Here is a 14,154-nt window from a genome sequence, read left to right as displayed (position 1 = left end):
TTAAAGCCACAATCAGATATCATCTCACACCTGTCAGAATGACTATCATCAATAAATCAACAAACAAGAGCTGGTGAGGATGTGGAGAAAGGGGAACCCTTTTGCACTGTTGATAGGGATGTACATTGTTGCTTCCACCATGGAAAGCAGTGTGGAGATAAAAAAGTACCTCAAAGAATTAAAAATGCAAAATTTGGCATAGCTCAGTGGATTGAGCATGGGCTGCGAACCAAGGGGTCGCAGGTTTGATTCCCAGTCAGGGCACATGCCTGGGTTGTGGGCCAGGTCCCCAGTAGGGGCCACATGAGAAGCAACCACACATTGATGTTTCTCTCTCTCTCTTTCTACTTCCCTTCCCCTCTCTAAAAATAAATAAATAAAAATATTTTAAAAAAATTAAAAATGGATCCACCTTTTGACTCAGTGACCCCACTTCTGGGAATATATCCAAAGAAACCCAAAACACTAATTTGAAAGAACCTCTATGTCCACTGCAGCATTATTTACAATCACCAAGCTGTGGAAATAGCCCAAGCGTCCATCAGTAAATGAATGGATAAAACAACTATGGGACGTTTACACAATGCAAATCTACTCATCTATAAAAGAGAAGAAAGTTTGACCTTTGTGACAGTATGAATGGACCTGGAGAATGTTATGCTAAGTGAAATAAGCCAGTCAGAGAAAGATCAAATACCATATGATCTCACTCATATGTGGAATCTGATGAACAAACTGAACTGACAAGCAAAATAGAAACAAACTCATAGATAGAGAGCAGGATGACAACTAAGGTGGGGTGGAGGGTAGGGAGTGGATGGATTGAGTAAAAAGGAAAAAGGACTCACGGACATGGACAAGAGTGTGGTAACTGTCGGGAGCGGAGTGTAAGGGAACTAAATCGTAATGGGAAAAATACAATAAAAACTAAAAATAAAATAATATTTGATTTTTAAAACATAATTTAAGATTTTATTATAGAAAATGTGTTGACTAACAATATATTGGAAGCAACTCTATCTTACATAAATCAGTAATTATAACCATAGACCAGAAGAGAACTTGAAGTAATTATTAGACCAACTATAAGTATCTGGGAGAGAGAACATGGAAGGAGATTAAAGACAGCAATTTTTTTCACTGACTAAGATGTAGTTTTGAATCCACCCCTGAGTGTAGATAGGAGTGCTATTGGTGGATATCTTAGAATTTCCCTTGAAGGAAAAGAGAACGATTTTGCAACCGGAAAAAAAAGCTATTTCCAGGACACACAGCTGCTGAAAAAAAAATGTTTTTTTTTTAAAAAGCAAAAAGCTAAACCGAGCAGAAAATAAACAAAGGCAAAAGTAGAAAAATACAACCCATAAAATTTACCAGAAAACTGTTCACAGATTTTATTCTTACAGGTGTACCAAGAAGTTAAATGACTATGTTTGTCAGGTCAGTGGTGATCTGCCACACTGCTCAGACATTCCAGTGCTTCTGCCAGAGGCAGGCCAGCAGACCCAGAGTGTCTGTCTTTAGGATGACTTCCAAGTCTTAGTCCACAGTATTCGCCTCCACTCGCTTTCTCTGCTGGTGACTCTACTTCTGGGTAATCAATAGATTCATCCCTTTACTAAGCAAAGAATCAACACATCTACCAGAACTTAGGCATTGCTTGTTTTTATGCACTCCCTTGACCAGCATTAAAAACAAGAATATAGCTTTAGCATGGAATAGCTTGAACAAAAAATAGCTAATGCCCAAATCCCAGCCTGCTGCATTCCTGAGCTCCAGTAATCACTGGAGTTTTGAAGAGTGAATCAATCAGCAGAAATTTGACGAGCCGTGCCCACAGTTAGTTTGGAGCTTGCTTGATCATTCTCCTGAAGTTGGCCTGGTCTTTTCTAGGGTTCCCTCCAGGGTACTTCACTTGCTGACTCTAACTAGAACGATGGCCCTGCCAAGGCTGCACACTGTGTGGTTGATGGGCTCCATGAGCATTAGAGGTGGCAGCTCTTGTCAGTCAACTGACATGTAGCATAATCCAGAACCAAGGCAAGAGGGAATCAGTCCAACCATGAACATGATATTGATGTAGCTAAGACACACTGATTTGTGTTAATAGCATTTATTAGAGATCTGTATTTAAAAAGTAATAGTAATAATAAGAAATACAAAGTCCCTGTCTTGTCTGTTTAACTCATCCTGTATAGTACAAGTCTAGCACAGGTTTTGCCCTGCTGTACATGGTTAATTAATGCTTATTGAATAATTGAGTAGCAAACATCTGTTAGGCATTTATTGAATCATCATGGGAGGTCTAACAGGTATTACCCCCATTTTCAAAGGAAAAATGTGATATTCAGAGAGGTAACGTAGCTTGCCTAAGTTCACCTGGTTAGAAGGAAGACAATGAGAACAGAAGAAGAGAGGGAACTCAAACGCTCCATTTGTTTTTTTCCATTTCTGTCTGTGCTGCCTCCAACCCTATGTACTGTTTGGCATGGGAAGAGCTGAGAAGGAAAGTAAATAGCTTCAGGGGTTTTCTGGTTCTTTCAGAGCCTATAAATCACTTGTTGATATTTACTGAAAATGAAAAAAAATATTAGCAAAATAAATGCACAAAGAATAATTGCACCAGGAATTTAGAAAAGGAAGATTTCTCTATTTAGGCTTCTTGGTAGAGCATCACAGAAAGTCCCAGGCTGGCCCTTGCCAGCTTCACTAGGTGTGTCTCTCCACTCTCAGCCATCCCTCCTGTCATCTGCTGGAATGCCCTCAATGAGGATATTTACATTCAGGCTTTCGTCATGCTACTCCCTCTGCCCCAAATGAAATCCTGCTCATTGCTCATTCTTCGATGAATGACTCCAATGTTACTTCCTCTCTGAAGCCTTTCCCAGCACTTCCACCCACCACGCCTCCACCTCTGGCTGGCTTAATCACCTCTTCATCTGTTTTACCATGGATCTCTGTTCATAAAGATAATCTACTTTCCAGCTACTATTACAGTCTGTCCTTTTGCTGTCTGCACTCCTTGAGATCCTTGAAGACAAGGACCTTGCCTTATGAAAGAGTAAGAGTTGGGGATTAATTCTATATCCCTGAAGAATGGTTAGAACCTTGGCCTGACTAGATGTAAGTGCTTGTTTGAAGTAATAGATGATAAAACTGGAAAAGTTATAGATTTTTAATGATGAGAACAGAAGGTACTATCTTGAGGATTTCGATGGGAAGTTCTGACAACTCAGCTAGAGACAGAGCAAGGTAGAAATGGTTCTGTGAGAAGATGAAAGTATTAGTAAAATAAGAGATTCAGGCTTAGACCTGAAACATCCATTTTGAGTGAGGAAAAATGTGGAATCGAGTTACTGGTGAAATGCAATACTTTATGGTATTTAATGCCAAGCAGATCTGTAAATATACTCTTTCACCTCCAAACTAGTTTTTGTCCATGGCATCAGTGGCAACTTACTTTTCCCCATGATTAATTGATTTTTACACTAATGTACTGTGGGACACTCATCATATACAGAATCTAATCTCTGTGATAAACCTGTGAGGTCAATATTATTTTCTATGTTCTATAGATAAGAGAGCATAGGTCAAGTGACACAGTTATTGGATATCAGAACAGTGATTTGAACTTTGGTCTCTGGTCTGTTGCTCATAAAGCAAGCATGGATAAGAAAACATGGCAAGTGTACACATTTAACCCAGGTAGAAACATGCGGTGAGTTGGGAAACTGAAGCTAACTCATGGCAAAAATAACAGCATCCCTTTTTTTTTATGAGAAGGGTGGGACTCCACCAGACATTTAAGATAATGAGGCACCAATTGCTAATACCTCATTACCTGAGATCCACCTTCGATGTAAGGCAGTGATAGCCAATGCTGTGAAGCAGGTGGGTGTGAAGGAGGTATCAGATTCTGGATTTTCAGGTGCTTTATCAGCACTGAGACACTCCAGTGATGATGGGGACGGACGAGCTATGTCAGGAAACAACTGGTAAAGATCCACAAAACCAAGTAAGACATATTTTAAGGAGGTTTCAACAAGACTCAATCCAGCTAAATTATAAAGCAGCTTTTCTTTTTAGGATGATACAATTGGCACAGGCAGAATGGACAGAATACTTCATCACAAATAACATGGTCTTGTCAGGTGAGCCAGTTTGATAAACTGATTATCTTACCATTGAGCCGTGTGAGTCTGGGAATTTCAGGGTGATTTAGACTCTTGCAAAGAATTACTCACCCACTCACCCAGGATGAGTAATAATTTGCTTTGCTAAACAGATAAACTATGTTGAATTAATTAATTTTATTACATGTGTTTTTACAATCTTCTGGAAATGAGAAATAAGGAAAACTGATTTTTTTTGTCAATTGATTGAAAATGGGAAAAAATTGAAGTTTTAATTCTTCACTTTAAAAGAAAACATAAAAATGATAATACTATTGTTTTCTCAACTTACATCTTTTCTGCCATAAAACCTAAAGCAGCTTTAAAGACAAATCTATATTTTTATCTAAGACCATTTTTTCCTTATTGAAAAAATACAGTAACAAATTTCTGCATGTGTTTTAGCCTTTGGTGTCCAGCTTTGTTAGATAAATTGATTTTTCTTGAATAACCTAGAAAATGATCATTCCTAGCATCTTGAAATTCATAACCTTCAGAATAGGAAAAAGAAGACTCTATGATCCGTCCCTTCAATGTTGCGCAACACACAATTTTTCTGTAGGCTTTCTGTGTTTATTCTTGTTAAATTACTTTGAAAGCATAGGACTGGGGAAAAGGCGCAGATCAATGATTTCAATTCAAGTCAGTACTTAAATATTTTAGTTGGAAAGGCTGGTAAAGAAAGCACTGATAGGCCAGTCTGCAGGAAATTAAGATCCTTATTTTCAGGGGCCTCCATATGGCCTCCCTTTAATAGCACCTCCCTTTCATCAGTCCTGTCCCCCCATGAGCAATAATTTGAAACAAAGGAGAAGCAAAAATATCAGGTAGAAATGGAAAAGGGTACCTAATCATCCTGCATATTGGCATCTGATAGTTGAACTTTTGAAAAAGATAATACCCTTTTTATATAGGATGAAATAAATTCCCAAGTTCATACTAAAAAAACATCCATTTTTATATGTGTTTTTACAGACATAAATATATGCCCACATATGCTTCTTTATAAACATGTAACTAGAGGTACAAAGCATATAAGTATGTAAAGAAACATTTACAAAATTTTAGCCATTATGTAAGCACATATGGATTGTTAAAGCAAAGAAAATGGTGTATAATAAAAATGAAACATCTGGCCCTCCAGGTATGCATTTTAATATGTGCTTTATCAATAGCATGTGACAAATAGAGCATATGGCCATATCAATAAAGTCTTGCACCAGAAAACTGGACAGACCTTTTGAACAACAACAACAATTTGTAGCATATAAATACACCCAGAGTACTTTTCTAAACACATGACTTTGAAACCATTGTAAATTAAAGAACTACATGTCCATTAATTGTTAAGCTCTTCCATTGACCTTCTTATGGAAAAGTACTCACACATAACACAAAACATAACACAATAACAACTGAATGACTAGAATGAAGCAAGTCTTGCCCATTCTGCTGCTATTCTGGGTTTCTCTCTGGACCATGGAATTGTTGTGAAAGCTGGTCATAATCTGTATATAGACTATAATAAAGAAGAACCTTGTTCAAAACTCTCCAAGAGGCTTACACACACTTTCCTACTACTAAGGCTCTTATGGGAAACATAATCCCATTCTCACCTACAGCTTGACCCTCAAACCTTCAGCCTTCCTTCAATAATGAAAGTTCATTGCTTAGAGCAAACAACAAGCATTTTGTGTAGCACCAGGAGCCCATGAAATGTAGCTGTGTTGATGCTGTGATTCTGCTGCCTCAGGAAATCACTGGCAAGATGCCATTTTGATATAGCAACTTCATTCCTTAAACTAGGGGCCATGTGAGAAATGCCAAATCATGTTGAAAGAGAAGGCACTGACTATGAGGGGAGAGAACACTATAAGAGCTTATCTAAAGGAAACTTGTTTTGCCTAGCAAAGCACAGCATTTCGAGGAAAAGAGCAGAGGGGGGTCTAGTGAGGAGTTAGAGACAGAAGCCACTCAGCTGTTCCCAGCTAAGGCAGTTCTGAAACTCAAATGCTCTGCCTAAAAGTGGTTTTGCTTAGTCCACAGATGTGTTGTGGAGTTAAATTAAAGGATCAAATAAATGTAAACAATATATATGTTCACTAGAGCCTCTCTGTCCCTCAGTCCTTAAGACTATGCATGTGGCATGAGTTAATATCCTACACAACCCAGGTAGAAACTGAACCCATGGTGGCCGATACAGGAAAGCAAAAACAAAAAGCTACACAAAGAATGCAATGAGTACACTACCTTTATTGCAGAGCAGTGGGTCACAAATTGTGTGTGATCTCTCAATCTCACCAACTCAACCTCTTCTCTAGACCCCTCCTGTCTCCTTCTCTTTACTCCATCTTGCTTCTCCCATTCTGGGGCAATTAAATCCCCCTCCCTTTCTCTTGCTGAGTAGTTTTGCCTCCTTCTTTGAAGCTTCTATGCTTCCTGAGCTCCAGACTCCAGAGGGAAGCATTTATACCCAAGCTGATCTGTAACTAGGAAAAGGGCTATTCTCCCTCCATGAAAAACTCTGGCAGCAGCTCCTAAAGGAGTACAAGTTTCACCCACTCCTTATACTACTCCTTATATTACTATTATTATTGCCTAAAATAATGTGTGATCACTTGGAACCCCCAGAACAATGACAATCAAGAAAGATAATGAAATTAATTCCACAGCAATTATTTGAAACTCAAAGCAATATCTGATTACATACCAGGCCGTATGAAATACAGCCACTTTCTATTTTGTTCTATCCCTAAGACAGTATGAGTAGAAGTATAGACTCCTCTGGGATCTGAGACACATTCTCAGGGGTCTGTAATTCTTTTTGAAGATTTAACGTTTTGTAGCTTTTGTGCTTGTAATACTTTTTGTAAATTAAAGTATTATAATTAAAGTGAGCTTATTCTGCTTCATCTGGATGACCACCTTATGAACAACTAAGTGTCAAATAATCATCTGTGGTACAAATTTTCAACCTTTCAGTGAATTGACAAACTTGTCTACGTTCTTTTGTTCTAATATGAAAATGACATCATTGCTACATATCTGCTATTACAATGCAAAAGAACTCTTCTACAAGTTATAAAGTAATAATTCTCTGTAGCAATGATAAGTCATAACTAAATATTCTTCTGTTTTTATATATATTTAAGGCTTTAATTCGACAGCATTAACATGACATAGTGAAGTAAAGCAAGTACTATTTGAATTATACAGAATCAGTGAGGAAAGAAGGTTGGACTTAGTACTGAAGTTATATGTTCACAGTAGTAGTGAACAAATGGACACAAGTGTATTTAAAATGTTAGTTTCGGCACAGAAAAAAGAAAGTAGCAGTAACTGACTTGTTCACAGTATTCTGAAAACAAAGTACAATAGTGTGGTGATTGGGGGGAGGGGGTGAGAGAGGTGGAAGGGGATATAGAGGACAGAAATGGTCATGGAAAATATAATAAAGAAATAAAAATAAATTTAAACAACTAAAATAAAAATTAACTATAAATCAAGACTTCTTAGTTACACTTCAAATTAAGAGAAGGTTGCTCTTTGGAAGGTTCTGGTTAAATATAAAGTCTGAACTAAGAAAGGTTTATAGAAACTAATATCATGTATGCTTTTTATGAACAGGCATTTCCTATATTTAGAATATACTGACTCTTCTTTGTAAGTTAGTAATGAATCCATTTAAATATCAAAAATGATTAGGTAAACATGCACATAAACTGCTATGTTTAAAGGAATGAAGGACAGAAAATTAGATCCTGAGCAACATCAAGAAACTCTAGGGACAGGAATTTAGGGACCTGTGATAGTCTTTCCGTGTGTCAGGAAATCCCCAGGGATTCACTTAAAAGCTAAGCTAAGTGTTGCTGTAAAGATATTTTGTAGATGTGATTAAAGTTTACAACAGTTAATTTGTAATAGGTTATCCTAGATAATCTGCGTGGGCCTGATTCAATGGTGGAAACACTTTAAGAGTGGAACTGAGGCTGCGCTATGAGAGTTTCAGCCTGTGGGTAGCAGGTTTAGCCCAAGACTCACAGCCTGCCCATCCCGATGGCCCAGGCTACACATTTCAGACTTGCCTGGCCAGCCCCCACAACTGCATAAGCCAGCTTCTTGCAATAAATGTTTTAATATAGATCTCTTGTTGGTTCTGCTTCTGTGGTGGGTCCCTGACGGACACAGGGCCCCAATAACCTGATGATATGCTAATGTTCAGCAATCATAAGAAATTGATAGCAAATGAAAATTTAAGTCCAGCAGAACTTTTTAGGTATTTGGAAACTAACCTCTCAAAAATTTTGTTATCTCTTGATTTTTTTTTAAAGTTTCTGAAATAGTCACATCTACATATAATATTTGAAGGGAAAAAGGCATTTGGTTTCAATATACTTTTTAAACGATAACTGCTTCTTATGAAACAGCATTGTTGGCTGCAGAACTGGGAAAGTTTCTATACACTTCCCTAGATGAATAACTTCATCAGATGAACAACTAAAGGACTGCAGTGTAGGGAAACTTCAATACTAGATGAATACTCTTGGTGAATGGCCATTGCTGGTGGGTACCAGCATTATGCTTCACAACATCAGAGAGAACTGCCTAAGGGGTTACAAGGCCAGAGAACAGACAAGACCTGTCGCTCTAGAAGAGACCAATGAGGTTCTACAATGAATGTGGGCCTCCTATTTTCCAAACCTCACAACTACCTTGACCACTGATACTTCTAGTTCATAAACTCAACCCTCAATAAGTTTCATCATTACCTCGGAGAGGGTCACAGGCAGCAAGAAGAAATATGAAAAACTGAGGATTTATCCCAAATACATTGAGCCATTATAAAAAGGTTATGTAAAATGGAAAAAAAAACTGTTAAACAATGTTACCAAGTTTGTAGAATTGTCTTTTCCTCAACATTACCCAGTGAACTAAAATGTTGTAAGGACAATCTGATCTATTAAAGAAAATAAAGAAGCTGCATTTTATTTGCACATTTTATGGCAGCATGAGTAAATTTTCAACCTCATCTCAACATGTGTTTTTGTTTCTTTTGCTGAAAGTACTGGGATTGAAATATTAATGGTGTCAAGTGATTCCCCCCAAACCTACTCTCCAACTGTGTCCATGAATATTCCTAAAGGCTTTGTTTGTTTTATAACAATAAAAAAGGGAGGGATTTTACTTGAGGATGAGTTAGAACAGAAAGATAAAGAGGGGAGTGCATGGCATCTGCTCCTTTTCAGAAAATCTAAACTAATTGTGAATCGGTGAGGTTAAAGGGATGAGAGTCAAAACCTGATGGAAATGTTTGCGAGAGATTTTGGGAAACTCTTGAGTACAAGTAGAATGTCTTTGTTGCCCAGGTGATAAGAAGCAACATGAAATTAAAAGAAAAAGACTGGTCTTTCTGCCAAGCACAGGTTAAAAAGCATTTACAATCAGGAATCGAGTGCCTGAATGCCCCAGACATCAAACCTTCTAGCACAGAGGAAGAAATGTGGAGGAAGATAAGACAAAGAGGACTCAGTGATCCAGACTGACCCCCTAAGACAACTATAGTCCCATAAGGGTTAGCACTAGCTCTTTAGTGAGGACAAAATGAAGTTTTATATCAGAAGTCACCTGGTTTTTTAATAGGAGAACTGTCCTCAACTTTGGCTCTGGCCTCATTTTTTGACCGAAATTCACCCTACGGCCTCAGCCACTGGAGGGTAGAGTCAAACACTTTATCAAATGTCATTTGAGACATCCTGGGCTCAGTGTGCAACTATGGTTACATCAGTGTATATGTTATCATTATACCTAACCAACATTTCATCATCAGTCATAAGAATAAGACATATTATTTGGATTTATTATTACCATCTCAATTATTCCTTTCAAATATTGGTAAAATTTTTAGATATATTAAGGAATGAAATTTGTTTATGTGCCTGTCATCGAAATTTTATGTCAATTGACATATAAATGTATGTTCATTATAGCAAGCGTAAAATGTGGTGACAACGACATGCTTTGAAAGGTGTTAATTTAAAGTACAAAACCAATTATTATTAAAAAACTTGAAATTGTTAAGTAAATAGGAAAATAGATTGACAGTTAAAAGGAAGGTTAAGAGAGAACGCACAGGCTTGCTGCCTTTACAAAGACTATTGTGGTACCAAGTCTCCAAGATGAAGCCCAGGGACCCTCACCTCCTGATATCTCTGCCCTTGATGAATACCTCCCTATACTGAATAGAACTGACCTCCATAAACAATAATCACATAGTATGACTTCCAGGATTATGTCAAAATAGACATGGAGGCTTCTGCCTTGCTTGCTCTTGAATCACATGTCCTGGGGGAAGCCAGGCATCATGTTGTGAGGACGTTCGAGCAGCCTGAGAACAGGCACACTGGGAGGCCGTGAGGGGTGTAGCCAACAACCATCACCAGCGTGTCAGTCATTCGTGTAAGCCAGCCTGGCAGCAGGTCTTCCACCCCATTCAGGGCTTCAGACGACTGCATCCTGACCAGCCTGTGGATGCAGTCTCAGCAGAGACCCTGAGCCAGACCTGCCAAGCAAGATAAGACTCAGCGAGTTTCTAACCCACAAAAAGTGAGGATAATAAGTGTTTATTGTTGTTTTAAATCACTAATTTTGGTGTGACTTCTAATGCAGCAAATCATGAATAACTATTACGAATATAATAATTCTTAACCCAATTAATTTTTTTCATTGGGTAATAATTCGAATAAGTCATGGGGCTGTAATGCACAGCAACTATAGTTAATGATGCTATGTTGCATATTTGAACACTGCTGTGAAAGTATTTCTAAAACGTTCTCATCACAAGAAAAGAAAATTCTGTAACCATGGACCGTGACGAATGTTAACTAGACTTTCTGGTGTGATCATTTCATGATATACACAACTATCAAATCATTATGGTGTACACCTGTAGCTAATACAATATTGTGTGTCAATTATACCTCATTTTTTAAAAAAAGGTACAAAACAATAACAGAAATTAGATCATACCACACTCCTAATCTTTGTAGAATAGCTTAACGTATTAGTATTTACAGCAGTAAATAAAGTAACTTTTAAGGATATCACTTATTAAGGCCCCGGCTGGCATAGCTCAGTGGATTGAGCAGGGGCCTGTGAACCACACAATCACAGTTTGATTCCCAGTCAGGGCACATGCCTGGGTTGCAGGCCAGTTCCCGGCAGGGGACTCACGAGAGGCAACCACACATTGATGTTTCTCTCCTTCTCTCCTTCCCTTCCTTTCCAAAGATAAGTAAATAAAAAATATTTTTAAAAGTTTAAAAAAATAATATCACTTATTAGTTATTTAATTATATAGAGACCTTGAGTATTTCAAGAAAAAAGATTAGTTTGCAATCTTCATATTCTGAGAGAAATAATTACAAACAAAATGTCAACCTTGCTTCTTCAGAATTTCAGAAGCAGAAGAAAAACTTGTAAAATTCTATCAGAAAGAGTCATGATAAATTACATTTGATTTAGTCATAATGAAAACTATGACTAACAGAAATTATTAAAGAAAAATGAGGTACCCCAAACACATTTTACTCTCATTAATCACACTGCACAAACAGCAAGCTTTACTAATATTAAAAAATTGTCTTATAGTTCAATATAAAAAGGTTTAAAATACAAACAAAAAGCTATATACTGCCAAACATTTCTCATGGTTGAAGATAAAGAATTTTTGAGATTTGAAGATATAAATCCTGATATAAAACTATTTCTAGAAAACATGTTGCTGAACATTTTTTCCTGAATTATATATCTCATTAGCTATTATATTACAGTATAATTATGTTGATTTTTTTTAAATATTATAAATTAAACAATTGGTGGTATTACTGAATGTGCTATGTGTATGTGTATGTTCTTAAACACACATAGAACAGACATGTAATCATGGAACAGCAGGATACATAAAATGACAAGCCCTAAGAGAAAGATGATAGCCCTTCCCATCATTCTTCTACCACAAATAATCCATATGACATAAATAACTTTTTAACATTAGTTTCATTAAAATATAATCTACATATCATAAAATTCACCTTTTAAAGTATACAATTCAGTCATTTTTAGTAGAGTCACAAACTTGATCAACCATCACATAATTTTAGAATATTTCATCACCCCAAAAAGAATTCTGTGGTTATTAGCAATTATTCCCCATTTCCCCTCTGCCTTAGCTTCTGGCAATCACTAATGTATTTTGGTTCTATTGATTTCCTTATTCTGTACATTTAATGTAAATGAGTCATGAAAAATGTGGTCTTTTGTAACTTCCTCTCCTTTAGGATGTTTTCAAAGTTCATGTTGTAGCATCTGTTTGTACTTCATTCCCTTCAATTAGTTGAATACTTCATGTGTACATATACACTGTTTAAGCTGTTGTGAAAAACACTGCTCTTAACATTTGTGTATAAATTTTTGTGTGGATGTGTTTTTATTTCCCTTGAATATATACCCTGGAGTATGTTAATATCATATGCAGGGTCATATGATAATTTTATTTTTAACATTTTGAGAAACTGTGTAAATGTTTTCCAAAGTGACTTCTATACAGGAGATTCGAGAACTGCTTTGCCATGTTCTTACACAAGATATTCTAGCAAAAGGAACATTGCTATCAGGTGGGACAAATTATAAGTTAGCTTGAACAACAAAAAATCCTTAATATGTACTTTGCAGATAATAATACCCACATAACAAGATGTATCAACAACTAATGGTTGTTTGCAAAGAAAGCGGGTCTTTGAAGACCCAGAAGTTGCTAAAGAAATAAGTACCCTGATTGATCTGGAGACTGAAATATTTCTCACACGATACCTGCGCTAAAGATCCTCTCACCATTCCTCTCTAGGGAAATGCTAAATTGATTTGTATGCTGTAAAAGCTGAGATACAAGTGAAAATCAAGAGAATATTGTGTTACCTCTAATGACAGTCAGATCGAGCCACTGCCACATATCGAAAGGCCCATATTTAAAGAACAAATATGTTTCACATGGTGGAAATGGAGTAGAAGACAGATGGTGAAGGATTTAGCGACCTAGACTTCCCCACTTTAGGTATTTGTTCAACAGTGAGTATTGTGCTCATTTCATGGTGTCAGCTTCCATTTTCATGGTTCAAAAAAAAAACGTATGCACATGGGCAACAGTGTGGTGATTGCTCAGAGGAGAAGGGCAGAGGAGGCAGAGGAGGGCATGGGGGGGATATTGATGATAGAAGGAGACTTGACTGGGAGTGGCGAACACTCCATACAGTGAACAGATGTGCTGTGGAATCAATCATGGAGCTGAAACCTGTATCATTTTGTTAATCAATGTCACCCCAATAAATTTAAGAAAAAGGAAAAGACACAACTTGAAAAAAAACACAATCTGAAATAATTTTAGGTTTACAGAAGAGCTGTAAAAATAGTCCAGGGTGATCTCGTATACACTCCAATCAGCTTCCCCAGTGTTTCACGACCATAGCACCAATATCGAAACCAGTAGAGAACACTGGCACCACACTGTTTCAGCTAAATCACAGACTATTCGGATTTCTCCACTGAAGACCCCCTTTTCTATTCCAGGATCCAACCAATCCAGGATCCCACAGTGGTTTGTTGTGTCTTATCTGCTTCTGTTCCTCAGTTTTTCACAACTTTGGGAGTTTTGTAGAGAACTGGTCAGTCACTTTGCAGAATATAATATACGTCAGTTTGGCTTGCTGGCTCATGGTTAGAATGAGGTTTGCATTACTAGGGAATGATAGGAGAGAGGTGAAGAACCCTTTTCAGGGCATTATTTCAAAGGGCACATGATATCAATATATCTTATTACTGGTGACATTAACCTCGAGTCCTTGGTCAAGGGGATGTCTACCAGTTTTCTTCACTGTATAGTTACTTATTTTGGAAGAGGTTCTTTGAAACTACATAAATACCTTGCTCC

This window comes from Artibeus jamaicensis, unplaced genomic scaffold, assembly GCF_021234435.1.
Source record: "Artibeus jamaicensis isolate MK-2021 breed Jamaican fruit bat unplaced genomic scaffold, CSHL_Jam_final contig_1015, whole genome shotgun sequence".
Taxonomy (NCBI): Eukaryota; Metazoa; Chordata; class Mammalia; order Chiroptera; family Phyllostomidae; genus Artibeus; species Artibeus jamaicensis.
The sequence above is the reverse complement of the archived record's forward strand: the minus strand, read 5'-3'. Positions refer to the sequence as shown.